This window comes from Cetorhinus maximus, chromosome 3, assembly GCF_964194155.1.
Source record: "Cetorhinus maximus chromosome 3, sCetMax3.hap1.1, whole genome shotgun sequence".
Classification (NCBI taxonomy): Eukaryota; Metazoa; Chordata; class Chondrichthyes; order Lamniformes; family Cetorhinidae; genus Cetorhinus; species Cetorhinus maximus.
In genome coordinates, this window is record NC_135881.1 from 208072780 (window position 1) to 208086563 (window position 13784).

The window sequence follows — 13784 nt, forward strand, 5'->3', positions numbered from 1 at the left end:
TTTCCTTTGCTAGCGCTATTTCTATGGCGCACTTCAAGTCGATGTCAACTTCTGCAAGTAAACGGTGCTGAATGGTGTTGTCGTGGACGCCACAAACCAACCACAACTGCAACATGTCGTTGAGTGTGTCTCCGAAGTCGCAGTGCTCGGTCAACTGCCTCAATTTGCTGTATAAGTAGTGATGAACTCTCCCAGGGCCCTTACTCTGGAGTTAAACCTCTTCATTATTACTGATGGCTTCAGCTGAAAATGTGATTCCATGAGGTCTACCGATTTGTGAAAAGATTTAGAATTGGGTGCGTTCAGGGCTGTCAGACTGTGGATGAGGTACCACAGACACTCAAAAGAATTACTTTCTGCTTTCCCTCCGCAGCTATTTCATTTGCCACAAAATAAAAATCAAGATGCTCTACATACTGGCCCCGGTCTTCCATGAATGCATCATGAGGGTCGACTCTGCCAAAGAGTGGCATGACTGGTGAGTATACTTTTCTTTTTTCATTTAGAACTGATGTACTCACATTCCCAAAGCGGGGTGCAGCCTCAGAGCTAACCCATCCTCATCACCAAATGTAATGATTTGATGTACTGGACAGTTTTCTACTTGAAACAGATAACTTTATTACAGGGAGCTCTTTTCGAAGGTATATGCTTGGACCAGGTCCATGACTAGAAACCTCCCCCTACCCCGGATTACCCGCGTTAGGGCTTATTCGTCAGGACAATCACATGGCCCTAATATGCAGTAAGAAAGGTTATACCTTCAATCATTACAGCTTCCAAATAACATGGGAAGAATTAACGACTTAATGAATTGTAGAAACCAGCAGGCTAGTGGGCATGAATGGATCCTGTGGTCATAGACCTCCTGAACAGAGATAGATTGCAACCTTCTTGTCTTCATGAATAGGTTAGTATTGGGGTCAGGGCCTGTGTGGCCATTTGCATGCTGTGAAAATTCTATTATATTGTATATACCGCAATCCAGCCAGATGGTAAAAGTACAGGATTTCCTGTTCTCTTCCTGCCTTTCATGGCAAAGCTAGTGAATTAAGAGACCGAGACAAATGAGGCATCAGTCACCTGCAGAGCAACCTGTTTTGAAAGTGCAGCAGATGTTGGTAGATATTTCCTGCTGCTGTTTAGTATGTCTTCAATGTTCATCACCTTGATTAGAATTCTCACACGTGTCTCTCTTATTGAAGTGGTTTGTATGTCTAGCCACAGAATTGCACAGATTCGCTGATGGCTTCCTTGGAGAATCACAGGGGTAGGTGTTCCACTAGGGATGGCAGTGAGCAGGGCATGTCCAATTTTTGCCCAATAGCCCGGGCAATGGGGCGTGGTCAACACTGAGGTGTGGATAACTGTAGCGTTTGGCTAGCTGGCAGAAAGTGAATGCCTTGTTGTTCCCAAACCTGGCCCCTGGCTGCCACAATATTGGGCAACCGGCAATAGCCTCCAGACTAGGAGGTTGCCCCGTGGCTGGGACGCCAGGTGAGGAGGGGTGGGAGTGGGGGGTGTGTGTGTGGGGCTGGCTTGGGAGGTGGCAATTTGCAAGACAGGCGGAGGAATCTGAGATTCCTAAGCTGGCTTATTTGGGACATGGAGGATGACTGTATCAAAATAGAGTAAACCTTCGCTTCAGGCTCCTTTCTGGCTGAACCACCAGCTGCCACTGTGCAGAGTTGGTGTGATACAATAATAGCAATTAGAGATCCTAAAATAGCAATTAGAGATCTATGTAGGGGACCCTGAGGCACGTATTAAAGGGACATATTGCCTGACTTCAAGCTAAGCACAGCTCAGGTTGAAGATTGTGACAGCCACAATCACAGCTGAAACAAGAGTCATGACTGTGATGCAGAGAGACGCCAACAGTGTGAGTTCAATTCCTGTACCGGGTGTCATCCATGAAGGCCCCACCTTCTCAACCTCGCCCCTCGTCTGAGGTGTGATGACCCTCAAGTTAAACTCACCACCAGTCGTCTCTCTCTGATGAGAGAGCAGGTTACGGTCCTCTGGGACTACAGCAGCTTTCGTTTTCAGGGAGTGAGAATCTGCTGGGCAGGAGGTCTCAAAATGACCCCCATTGTGTTTATGATAGACACTCATCATTTCTCAACTGACCTTCCAATATCACGTCCACCTTGATGAGACTGCTTGGTAAATACTGAAAAAAAGGCAAATTTAATGTTGGCATTTATTGCCAGGGGGGTGGATTTTAAAAGTAGAGAAATCTAGCTACAACTGTACAGGGCTTGCTGAGACCACACTTAGGCACTGTGTACTTACTTAAGGGGAGACATACTTGGGTTGGAGGCAGTTCAGAGAAGTTTCTCTAAACTGATTCCTGGGATGAAGGTTTTGTCATACTAGGAAAGGTTGAGCACGTTGGGCTTATACACTTTGGTGTTTAGAATAGTGACAGGTGATCTTATTGAAACATATAAGATTCTCAGGGGGATTGACAGGGTAGATTCTGAGAGGATGGCCCACATCTTTTGGTTTCCGGATCGTCAGAAACTGGAAGAACCTTAAGCTGTGCTACACTATCCCTCGGAAGTCCCAATACACTCACTCCGTGGGAAGGTTGAACTTCCTTGCAGTGTGCTGGGTTAATAGAATATCTATGCTAATGAGTGATGTAGACCATGAGGTGCCAGTGACACCAGCAATCATGTGCTAGACTTTCTCGAGAGAGGATGGAACACTCTGTACTCAGGAGGGACACACCTACTCTGTAACCTACAGACGCATAGACACATAGAAACTAGGAGCAGGAGGTGGCCATTCAGCCCTTCAAGCCTGCTCCGCATTCAATATGATCATGGCTGATCCTTTATCTCAACACCATATTCACACTTCCTCTCCATACCTTTTGATGCCCCTAATACCCAAAAATATATCAATTTCTTTCTTGAATATACTCAGTGACCCGGCCTCCACAGCCTCTGTGGTAGAGAATTCCACAGGTTGACCACCCTCTGAGTGAAAAAAAAATGTCCTCATATCAGCCCTAAATGGCCTGTCCCATATCCTGAGATTGTGGCCCCTCCTTCTAGACCCCCTCCCCCACCCAACCAGGGGAAACATCCTTCCTGTATCTAGTCTGTCCAGCCCTGTTAGAATTTTATATGTTTCAATCAGATCCCCTCTCATTCTTCTAAACTCTAGTGAACACAGGCCCAGTCGAACCAATCTCTCCTCATACGACAGTCCTGCCACCCCCAATATCAGCCTAGTGAACCTTCGCTGCACTCCCTCTCTGGCAAGTATATCCTTTCTTAGTTAGGGAGACCAAAACTACACACAATACTCCAGGTCTCACCAAGGCCCTGTATAACTGCAGTAAGACATCCCTATTTCTGAACTCAAATCCTCTTGCAATGAAGGCCAACACACCATTTGTCTTCCTAATTGTTTGCTGCACTTGCCTGTTTACTTTCATTGACTGGTGCACAAGGACACCCAGATTCCTTTGTACATCCACATTTCCCAATATATCACCATTTAAATAATACTCTGCCTTTCTGTTTCTCACACCGAAGTGTATAACTTCACATTTATCCACATTATACTGCATCTGCCATGTGTTTGCCCACACACACAACTTGTCTAAATTGCCCTGAAGCCTCCTTGCATCCTCCTCACAACTCAAAATCCTGCCCAGTTTTGTGTCATCAGCAAACTTGGAAATATTGCATTTGGTTCCCCCATCCAAGTAATTTATATATATTGTGAATACCTGGGGCCCAAGCACTAATCCCTGTGGTACCCCACTAGTCACTGCCTGCCACCCGGAAAAAGACCCATTTATTCCCACTCTCTGTTTCTGGTCTGACAACCAATTCTCATCCATCCCCAAATCCCATGTGCTTTAATTTTGCCCACTAACCTCTTATGTGGGACCTTATCAAAAGCCTTCTTGAAACCCAAATGCACCACATCCACTGGTTCTCCCTTATCTATTCTACTAGTTACATCCTCAAAAAACTCCAGTAGTTTAGTTAAGCATGATTTCCCTTTCATAAATTCATGCTGACTTTGTCTAATCCTGTTAATGCATTCCAAGCGTTCTGTTACCACATCTTTTATAACAGACTCTAGCATTTTCCCCACTACTGATATTAGGCTGACTGGTCTGTACTTCTCTGTTTTATCTCTCCTCCTTTTTTAAATAGTGGGGTTACATTTGCCACCCTCCAAACTGTAGGAACTGCTCCAGAGTCTACAGAATTTTGGAAAGTGACCACTAATGCATCCAATATTTCCAGGGTCACTTCCTCTAGTACTCTGGGATGTAATGACAATGAAGCAATTTAAAGCAAGTATCAGGGTCAGATTACAGTCTCTCTAAGTAAGATAGGTCACGTGTACCCGAAACCAGCAACCATGTCAAGAGTATATGAAACATCCCGATGGGAAATTCTCCTGCTCTCCGGGACCCTCCGAAAAAGTCTTTGACTCTGAGTTAGAGTCGAAGACTTTGGATAGTTCTGACTTACTTAACTGAATAGTTACCCAGGAAATATTAGACAGAAAAATCCTAATCTAACTCCTGGGTAACCAAACAACTGACCCTCCCAACTGCCCCTTCAAACCCTCTGACCAGACCTGAGTAGCCCCATCACCCTATTCTCCCCTGACCCTCTGACTCTCCCCCGACCTAACGTGCCTAGGCCTCACCACACAACTCCGACCCGACACCCCCGTTTGCCCCCCTACCCAGCTGTCAACCTAGCCCCTTACCCAATAATCCCACCCACCCTACCCACTTATACACTTATACATTCACCCATAAGCTCACTCACTAACACACTGAGAAGCTTTGGGACGTTTAAACTCTTACTGAACAGGATACACCAGCTAGTGACCCTGAAAGGGGTACAGTTTCTGCACGGATCCTCTCCGCTGCTCCCTCCAAGATTTCCTGTGCTGAATGGGTTCTGCAGGATCCTCCATCAGAAGATTGGCCAGAAAGATCCGGGGAAGGTAAGTGGGTCTTTTTTGTCTGATCAGATCGAGTTGGGTTCTGGCCCTGATCGGAAGATTTGAGCCTATGTTTCCACTCATGGGGGAGCTGCAGGGGCACAGTTTCAAAATAAGGGCTCTCCAATTTAAGACGGGGATGAGAAGGAATTTCTTCTCTCAGAGGGTTGCTAGCCTTTGGAATTCTCTTCATGCGAACATATGAATCAGGAGCAGGAGTAGGCCACTTGGCCCCTCGAGCCTGCTCCGCTATTCAATAAGATCATGGCTGATCTGATTGTAACCTCAACTCCACATTCCTGCCTACCCCTGTTAACCTTTTACCCCCTTGCATCCCAAGAATCTATCTAGCTCTGCCTTAAACATATTCAAAGACTCTGCTTCCACTGCCTTTTGAGGAAGAGAGTTCAAATTTCTCCTCACCTCTGTCTTAAGTGGGTGACCTCTTATTATTAAAGAGTGGCCTCTAGTTCTAGATTCTCCCAAAAGGGGAAACATCCCTTACTCATCCAACCCCTCAAGACCCCTCTTACTTTAGGGCCTTGCTGAGATTGTGATCATCGAAGGAACAGAAGATGCTAGAGGTCTTTAGCTACCGGATCCTGGAGGAACACGTGCACTGCATGCTGGGTGGGCCCTCATGGACATGGCTCCACCACGAACCAGCTCTCTGGAAGGTGGGAGGGCACCACCCCAGCCAATCAGCATTCTCTTCACATACAGTATACGTTGTTGTTATCCCTTTTTATTGGTATTCTTGCCAAGTGCCCAGAAAAGCTTAGGCATATCTCTTTTCCCAACAATATTTTCAGATTATAATGACAAAACTTGTTCATCTGTGCAACATTGGAATGTCTTAGCTTTTCTAGGCCGACCACATCTTCTGCCCTGACATCGCTGGAGGGGTGGAGACAGCCTGTGCAATGGTTACCTCTGATTACTTTGGTGTGCGTCCTCTGGAGAACCAAGGCCCCGCCTTGCTTTGCCTGTCCTCCTGTGGGCCAGCTGCTCCCTCTGAGGTGACAGAAGATGAGGATGAGGGGGTCACAGGCAAAGGGGACTCGGAGGGAGCGGACAGCCCCTGAGATTCCTGAGTGGATGACCTAGGGTTGTCCAGCTGCCGCTCCTCCTCCCTTTGGGTGCCCAAGGGCCATGGCCTGACTCCTTGAGGGGGAGGAGCACCTGGTGGGATATTGGGGTGCCTCATTTCCCCCTCGCGTTGCCACTGCAGGAACACACCCATGACTACCGCGATGGAGTGCAGGTCTGCGCGCATCTCTGTGTTCTGCTGGACCAGGGTCTCCATGGCATGCGCCATTCTCCCCATGGAGACCTCCATATGCACACATGTGGGTACCACTTCATCAGAGAGCAGACGAACGGACTCCTCTGCCTCGCATGCCACTCTGTTGAGGGCTTCCAACAGCTGTGCATGATGTTTTCCACCCTTTTTCTGACTCTCCATGATGAGTTGGAAGGCTGAATCCAGAGACTCGTCATCTAACTCCGACCTCACAGATGCCTCTTTCCCAGCAGCCCTCCGATTGTGAACCCGAGCCTGCTCTAGATCTAGGTCCTACCGAGGTGTGTGTCTCTGCGCCGATGGAGGGTGTGGGTAAGCGCTGTGACGGATCTTCCTGGCTCCTTATTTCCAGCACTTCAATGGAGGACGTGTCCTCTTGGCTGGTGGAGAGGACCTCGATGGAGCTGAGGGACTGGCTGGCTGAGGGTGTCAGTTGCTTGGCAGAGCTCCCTGTGACCCAAAGTAGAGATAATTAGCGCATGTCAGCAGAGCCAAAAACAGGAGAGAAAGAGAGAGAGAGCACTCACATTTGTGTGGCAGTGTGAGCTGAGAGTGATGAGGTGGTTGACTTACCCTGGCGGAACGGATGAGATCATTCATCCTCTTCCTGCACTGGATGGCTGACCTCCTCTGTGCTCTGGTGGTGCTGACCACTGCTACCACCGCCTCCCAGGCTGGATTGGTGGCACTGGTGGACCTCCAGAGCAAGTGTACAGGAGTTCACAGCAGCCTTCCACCACATGTAACAGGCCCCCTAGAAAGGTGCCACTAAATTTGAGGGCCGCTGTTACCTGTGTTTTCGGGGTTATCTGCCACCTGGAGCAGTCCTGGTCTGTACACATAGGGTAACATTTTTAACTTGGCGGCTGGCCGTGCGTCCCGACATCATTGAGCACTCGCGTGATATTTCGGTTGGCAGGTGAGTGCGCTGGAGTTGGCAGCACGCCCACCGACAATCAAAAGGCCCACTAAGGCCATAAAATTTTTCGCATCTCGTCCAACATTACGGTTGACGGGCAGGAGAAAGGGCCGAGCGGCCTTTGCACTTTTTTGGAAACCTCATCCACCGGCGGGATGAGGTTTACAAAAGCAAATAAAAATCAGATAAAAAGTTTATTTTTCCATTAATATCATGTCCCTGCTCCTGGCAAACTCACATGAGGGGACACGTTTCATAACGTTTATATAAAATCTTCAATTTTTTTTTGAAATCAGTTCATCTCCCTGATACAGCCCTCTGCCTCAGGGAGATTATGTAGCGCAGGCTCACTTGCACTCCTCCCCCCGCCCGCACAGGCAGTGCTGAGCGCTGACACTCGCATTTCACGCTGGGCGGGATGTAACTGGCTCCTCAGTGTGAAATTGCCTTCCGGGCCCGATCACAGGCGGTGGTTGGCTTCCAGGCCGCCCCCTCCCGCCTTCCAGACTACCCCCGCCCGCCCCCGCCGAGCCTGCATGTCAAGGGCAGAAATTCTGCCCATGTTGTAGGCTGCGCTCTGGTGCACTTTAAGAATGGCGCCCAAAGCGAGGAAGCGCTGTGGTCACGGCGTGGGGGGGTAAATCTGAACCCGCCCGCCAGCGATCCAGCATGTTTCCCGTGAACAGACTCACAGAGTCATAGACGTCTACAGCACAGAGAGAGGCCCTTCAGCCCATCGAATGTATTATTAATGAGGCAGGACGTGGCCCATACAGCACAAAAACCCACCATTGCGGCTGGTGGGTTAAACATTGTTTTTCACACCCGCTACCACCCAGCGCAATTGTGGGACGATTCCATCCAGAGCCTTAAGTTGTATCCTTTCATTATTTTTGTAACCTTTAGCCTTATCTGCTGATTAACTCTTAGATTTGTACTCGCTGTCCTTTCCTGTCACGGTCTGTTCATCATTTCTCACATTAATACCTTTCTTTCTTGTCCGGTCTCTACTCTTTGATTTACCACATCTTCCCAAATTTTATTCTTAGCCCCCACTATTTAGTTTAAAACAGGCTCCATTTCCCCAGTTATGTGGCTCGCCAGAACACTGTTCAGGTGTAGACTGTCCCAACGGTACAGCCCCCACTTTCCCCAGTACTGATGCCAGTGCCCTTCAGAACAGGGCCACTCCCCCCACAGGCAACACAGCCTTCTGGACTCTCACTCTTTGCTGCAGAGGACGGTGCCAATCCCCCTCACTATACTATCCTCTACTACTAACACATTTATTTTTGCTCCCCCCACTTGAACGGCTCTCCATACCATGGTGCCATGGCCAGTCTGCTCATCCATCCTGCAAACCTCGCTTTCGTCCACACAGGTTGCAAGTACCTCAAACCTGTTTGACAATTGCAAATTCTGAGGCTCCTCCACTGGTGTCTGCTCGGTCCCTTTACGCGTTTCACTCACGTTCACATCCTCCTGTCCCTCACCGCTGACCAAAACAGACAACCCTATTCTAACAGATGTGATCATCTTCTGGCAAAAAGTCTTCCACAGAGAGCTGTGGATTCTGGGTCATTGAATGTATTCAAGGCTGAGTTAGTCAGAGTTTTGATTGGCAAGGGAGTCAAGGAATATGGGGGGATAGATTGGAAAGTCATGATCTTCTTGATTGGTGGTGCGGGCTCAAGGTGTTAAGTAGCCTACTCCTGCTCTTATTTCTTATGTTCTTACGGTCTTAAATACTTATATAATATTTTTGGGAGTAATTATTAAATATTTCTTGCCAGGGAAACACAAAGGCAGCCACTTGTCTATTGCATTATTAGAACTTGGAATGGCCACAGAATGATCAACAAAGCAGGGGGACAATTGGACATGAAGCACCCATTACAGAACCAACCCAATAGTTTTTTTTTAATTTGAGGGGTCTGGGCTTCGCTGGCTGGGCCAGCATTTCTTGTCCATCCCTAGTTGCCCCTGAGAAGATGGTGGTGAGCTGCCTTCTTGAACCGCTGCAGTCCATGTGGTGTAGGTACACCCACAGTGCTTTTAGGGAGGGAGTTCCAGGATTTTGTCCCAGTGACAGTGAAGGAACGGCGATATATTTCCAAGTCAGAACGGTGAGTGACTTGGAGGGGAACTTCCAGGTGGTGGTGTTCCCATGTATCTGCTGCCCTTGTCCTTCTAGCTAGTAGTGGTCGTGGGTTTGGAAGGTGCTGTCGAAGGAGCCTTGGTGAATTCCTGCAGTGCACCTTGTAGATAGTACACACTGCTGCTACTGTGCGTCGGTGGTGGAGGGAGTGAATGTTTGTGGATGTGGTGCCAATCAAGCAGGCTGCTTTGTCCTGGATAGTGTCAAGCTTCTTAAGTGTTTTTGGAGCTGCACTTATCCAGGCAAGTGGGGATTATGAAATCACATCCTGACTTGTGCCTTGTAGATGGCGGACAGGCTTTGGGGAATCAGGAGGCGAGTTACTCATCGCAGGATTCCCAGCCTCTGACCTGCTCTTGTAGCCACAGTATTTATATAGCTAGTCCAGTTCAGTTTCTGGTCAATGGTAACCCCCAGGGTGTTGATAGTGGGGGATAGTGTAGATTCAGTGATGGTAATGCCATTGAACATCAAAGGGCAATGGTTAGTTTCTATCTTGTTGGACATGGTCATTGCCTGACACTTGTGGGACACGAATGTTACTTGCCACTTGTCAGCCCAAGCCTGGATATTGTCCAAGTCTTGCTGCATTTGGACATGGACTGCTTCAGTATCTGAGGAGTCGCAAATGGTGCTGAACATTGTGCAATCATCGGTGAACATCCTCACTTCTGACCTTATGATAGAAGGAAGGTCATTGATGAAGCAGCTGAAGATAGTTGGGCCGAGGACACTTCCCTGAGGAACTCCTGCAGTGATGTCCTGGAGCTGAGATGATTAAGCTCCAACAACCACAACCATCTTCCTTTGTGCTAGGTATGACTCTAACCAGCAGAGAGTTTTCCCCCTGATTCCCATTCATTCCAGTTTTGCTAGGGCTCCTTGATGTCACACTCTGTCAAATGCTGCCTTGATGTCAAGGGCAGTCACTCTCACCTCACCTCAGGAGTTCAGCTCTTTTGTCCATGTTTGAATCAAGGCTGTAATGAGGTCAGGAACTGAGTGACCTGGCGGAACCCAAACTGGGTGTCAGTGAACAGGTTATTGCTAAGCAAGTGCTATTTAATAGCACTTTTGATGACCCCTTCCATTACTTTACCGATGGTCGAGAGTAGACTGATAGGCGGTAATTGGCCGGCTTGGATTTGTCCTGCTTTTTGTGTACAGGACATACCTGGGCAATTTTCCACATTGCCGGGTAGATGCCAGTGTTGTAGCTGTACTGGAACAGCTTGGCTAGGGGCGCAGCAAGTCCTGGAGCACAAGTCTTCAGTACTATTGCTGGAATATTGCCAGGGCCCATAGCCTTTGCAGTGTCCAGTGCCGTTAGCCATTTCTTGATATGGCATGGAGTGAATCGAATTGGCTGAAGACTGGCATCTGTGATGCTGCGGACATGTAATGAATGGACCTGAATTTCCTGAACAGTGAATAGTGGCCGATCAATTTGATATCACCCATTTTGCCTCCCCACTGATGTCCACTTTCACTGTCAGAGATTTTACTCCCAGATTCTTTACTCATCTCCACAAAAACCACCATCTCTGGAGAAGTCTTCGAGTCAGTTTGCTAGCAGGGGTCTTTGACCACTCAAAGTGTAAATCAAGAAATTAGTGTGATTTTTATGACTCTGCACTTAAATAGTCTGAAAACTGGGCATGTACTGCCACTGTGTGAGACTCCCATCAGCAATGCAGATTCCTTAAATAAGCCTATAGTGCTTATCCAAACCTTACTTCACTTTAGCCGATTGGTTTTGTGTTGAGTTTGAAACTGTTTCTGGAAATTTATACAAATCAGAAAGGGAATTTCAAAAATAATGTGGTTATCCATCTAACAAGGCAGGTAAAGTGTTTTGCATTGGAAGAATGTTCCCTCCAATTATTTAATTTTACAAAGAAAATTGCCAGCATCAAGCACATGTGGTCAAGAGAGTGAAAGGGTTTTGTACTTTGGAACTGAAGCATGATTGCAGATGGAACAGTTTGAATTAAGTAGAGCAAATTTAATTCAGCAAAAAATTATAGTTACAATAGATAACCACAGGTATTTCACAAAGCGGACATGTCAAAGAGGAAGTGTTTCTCTTTCCAGTGGTTACTTCTCACAGGGAATAAATAAACCACAGGGATAGTTTTTGACATCATGCGATGGAATAAAAAAAGCAAAGCTCAATAGAAATGAAAATCAGGACAGATGTAAAGCAGGCCACATGCCAACTCACTATCATCCCTTTTTACACTAAGGTCCAATGTCCAGATCTGTCACACTGTGCAACAGATTGTGTCTAAGGCCTTGCAACTACTCATTTATAAAAGTATCTATGAGCCACCACTGAAAGATGTTGGAGACATACCTTTTGCAAATGTGAGTGAAATGATTAAACTGAACACAGATAAGATACAGCTATTGTTCAATAATCCCCTAGTAGCAGAAGTTTGTATTTGTCCTTACAGGATCCACGGGTTTCACAATTGCTGACTTGTTACAAATTCACTGAAGTTCAAAAGATGAAAGATACCCGTCAAAGTTCTGAAGCAGAATAAGTAATTGGCAATTTGAATCTTGTCTGTACAGATGCGCCAATTGTGAAATGCAAAGATATGGATTGATTTTCACATTCAGAGCTTTGAGTAACGCTGGGAGAATATGAAGGAAAGAAATATCGCATCAAGTGCTTCAATCTGAAACATGAACGAGGTTAAATCTGTCAAATACTTGCATGTCATAGTGTTTAGCATTAGGATTATATTCAAGTAGCTAGGTTTTCTGGTCAGTGCTAATGCCAGTGGAATTCCATTCATTCCAAACAGGTTAACTCTAATTCAGAGCATAAAACGTAGGCTACTAATCTACTAATATGTTTCGCATTGTTAACCCTAATAATTCCACAGTGATAAAGGAAACAGGGTAATGCCCCATGTGAATTTGAGCCATATAGATGGGAAAATGGTTTGAATTATGCTGAGTTGGTTTGTCTCAGCTAGACAGACAGCAGGGGTGCAACCTTTGTTCACAAAACCTTTGGATTAGGGGGTGGGAATGGGGTCTCTACAAAGGGTGGGGCTGAGTTTGGATTGGGAGCAGGCTGGGTTTGGATGGAGAGATGAGGTATGTTTGGCATGTCTTTGTGTGTGTCAACATTCACTGTAATATATCTGATGTGGTCAAAGTATCACTCACAACTGTTGGTCACAAACTGAGAACCTGCACAAAGGTGTACCTCACCTGATAAATATGCCAGAATTGCAAACTTTTGTATAAGATCAGATTCATTTTTTTCCTGGTAGATGTTTGTTAAGCAAATATAAATATGACATGCATTATTTGTGAGCAGTTTTAAAATCAGAGTGGTGCTGAAAAGAGACACCCTGTAGAAGCTTTTTGTTCTGCACTCATCAGGACAGAATTACAAGAATACCAAATCTCAAAGAGAACAATTTATACTACATGAGAAGAGGGTTCTGATTGGTTAGCAAGCAGACTCTGATTGGTAGAGACATTGGCATGGTGAATGAACCTGGGAATGGCTGCCCCCAACTTCTTGTTTAGTTGAAAAAGGTACAATACGTGGACATGTTCTTTCTGTTTGCAAAGGACAGGACAATGTGTATGAATGTTTGTAGCTGCTATCACACATAATTGAGTGCACTGTAAGCACTGTAATGATAATTTTAAATTGGTTATTAGTGTAATTCTTAGACAGCACTTAATAAGCAATCCCGCATATGCTAATTGTGGAATCACATCAGACTCTCGTTCCCTTTGAGATGTGATAATCTTGTGATTCTGTCCTGATTAGCATGAGATGAAACGCTCGGACAGCATGTCTCTTTTTTCTACAGTACTCAAGTTCTGGACCACTAATCGACTAGTTTGAAAATTAATAATTGCGTAGCATCAATGGCCATTTGCAGAATAATGTTCCAAGCATCTACCACCCACAGGGATGAATAATACGTTCCCCGATTGGGAGCGTTTGCTGCTTTGAAGAGCATATTATGGAGCTCGATGAGGTTGGGCGCCATTTACAACATCATCATACCGGTTTCCAATAATACAACAAGCGGCAGGTCAAAAAGGCGGGAACCTGCTCTCGTTATTCAAGTAGCAATTTAAAACCCAATTAAGGTAATTAACTACCCATCACACTGCCATAATGTGATCAAAAGGCAATAATATGTCTTCAGGGTGAGATTCCTGACAGGTGGGAAATCCGTTTTGTCATGGGCAAAGTTTTAAAAATGCAGATGACACCAGGGTTTCAGCTTTGCAGTTCAAACTCCATTAACTGCAGGGGCTGCTCATTTGAGTGGGCTGAATAACCTTTCATACATTTTTTCATGAGGAGGATTCTCCTCTGATTCAGAGGACTCATTTGATTGTTTTTTTTTCTCTGTCGATTACCCACA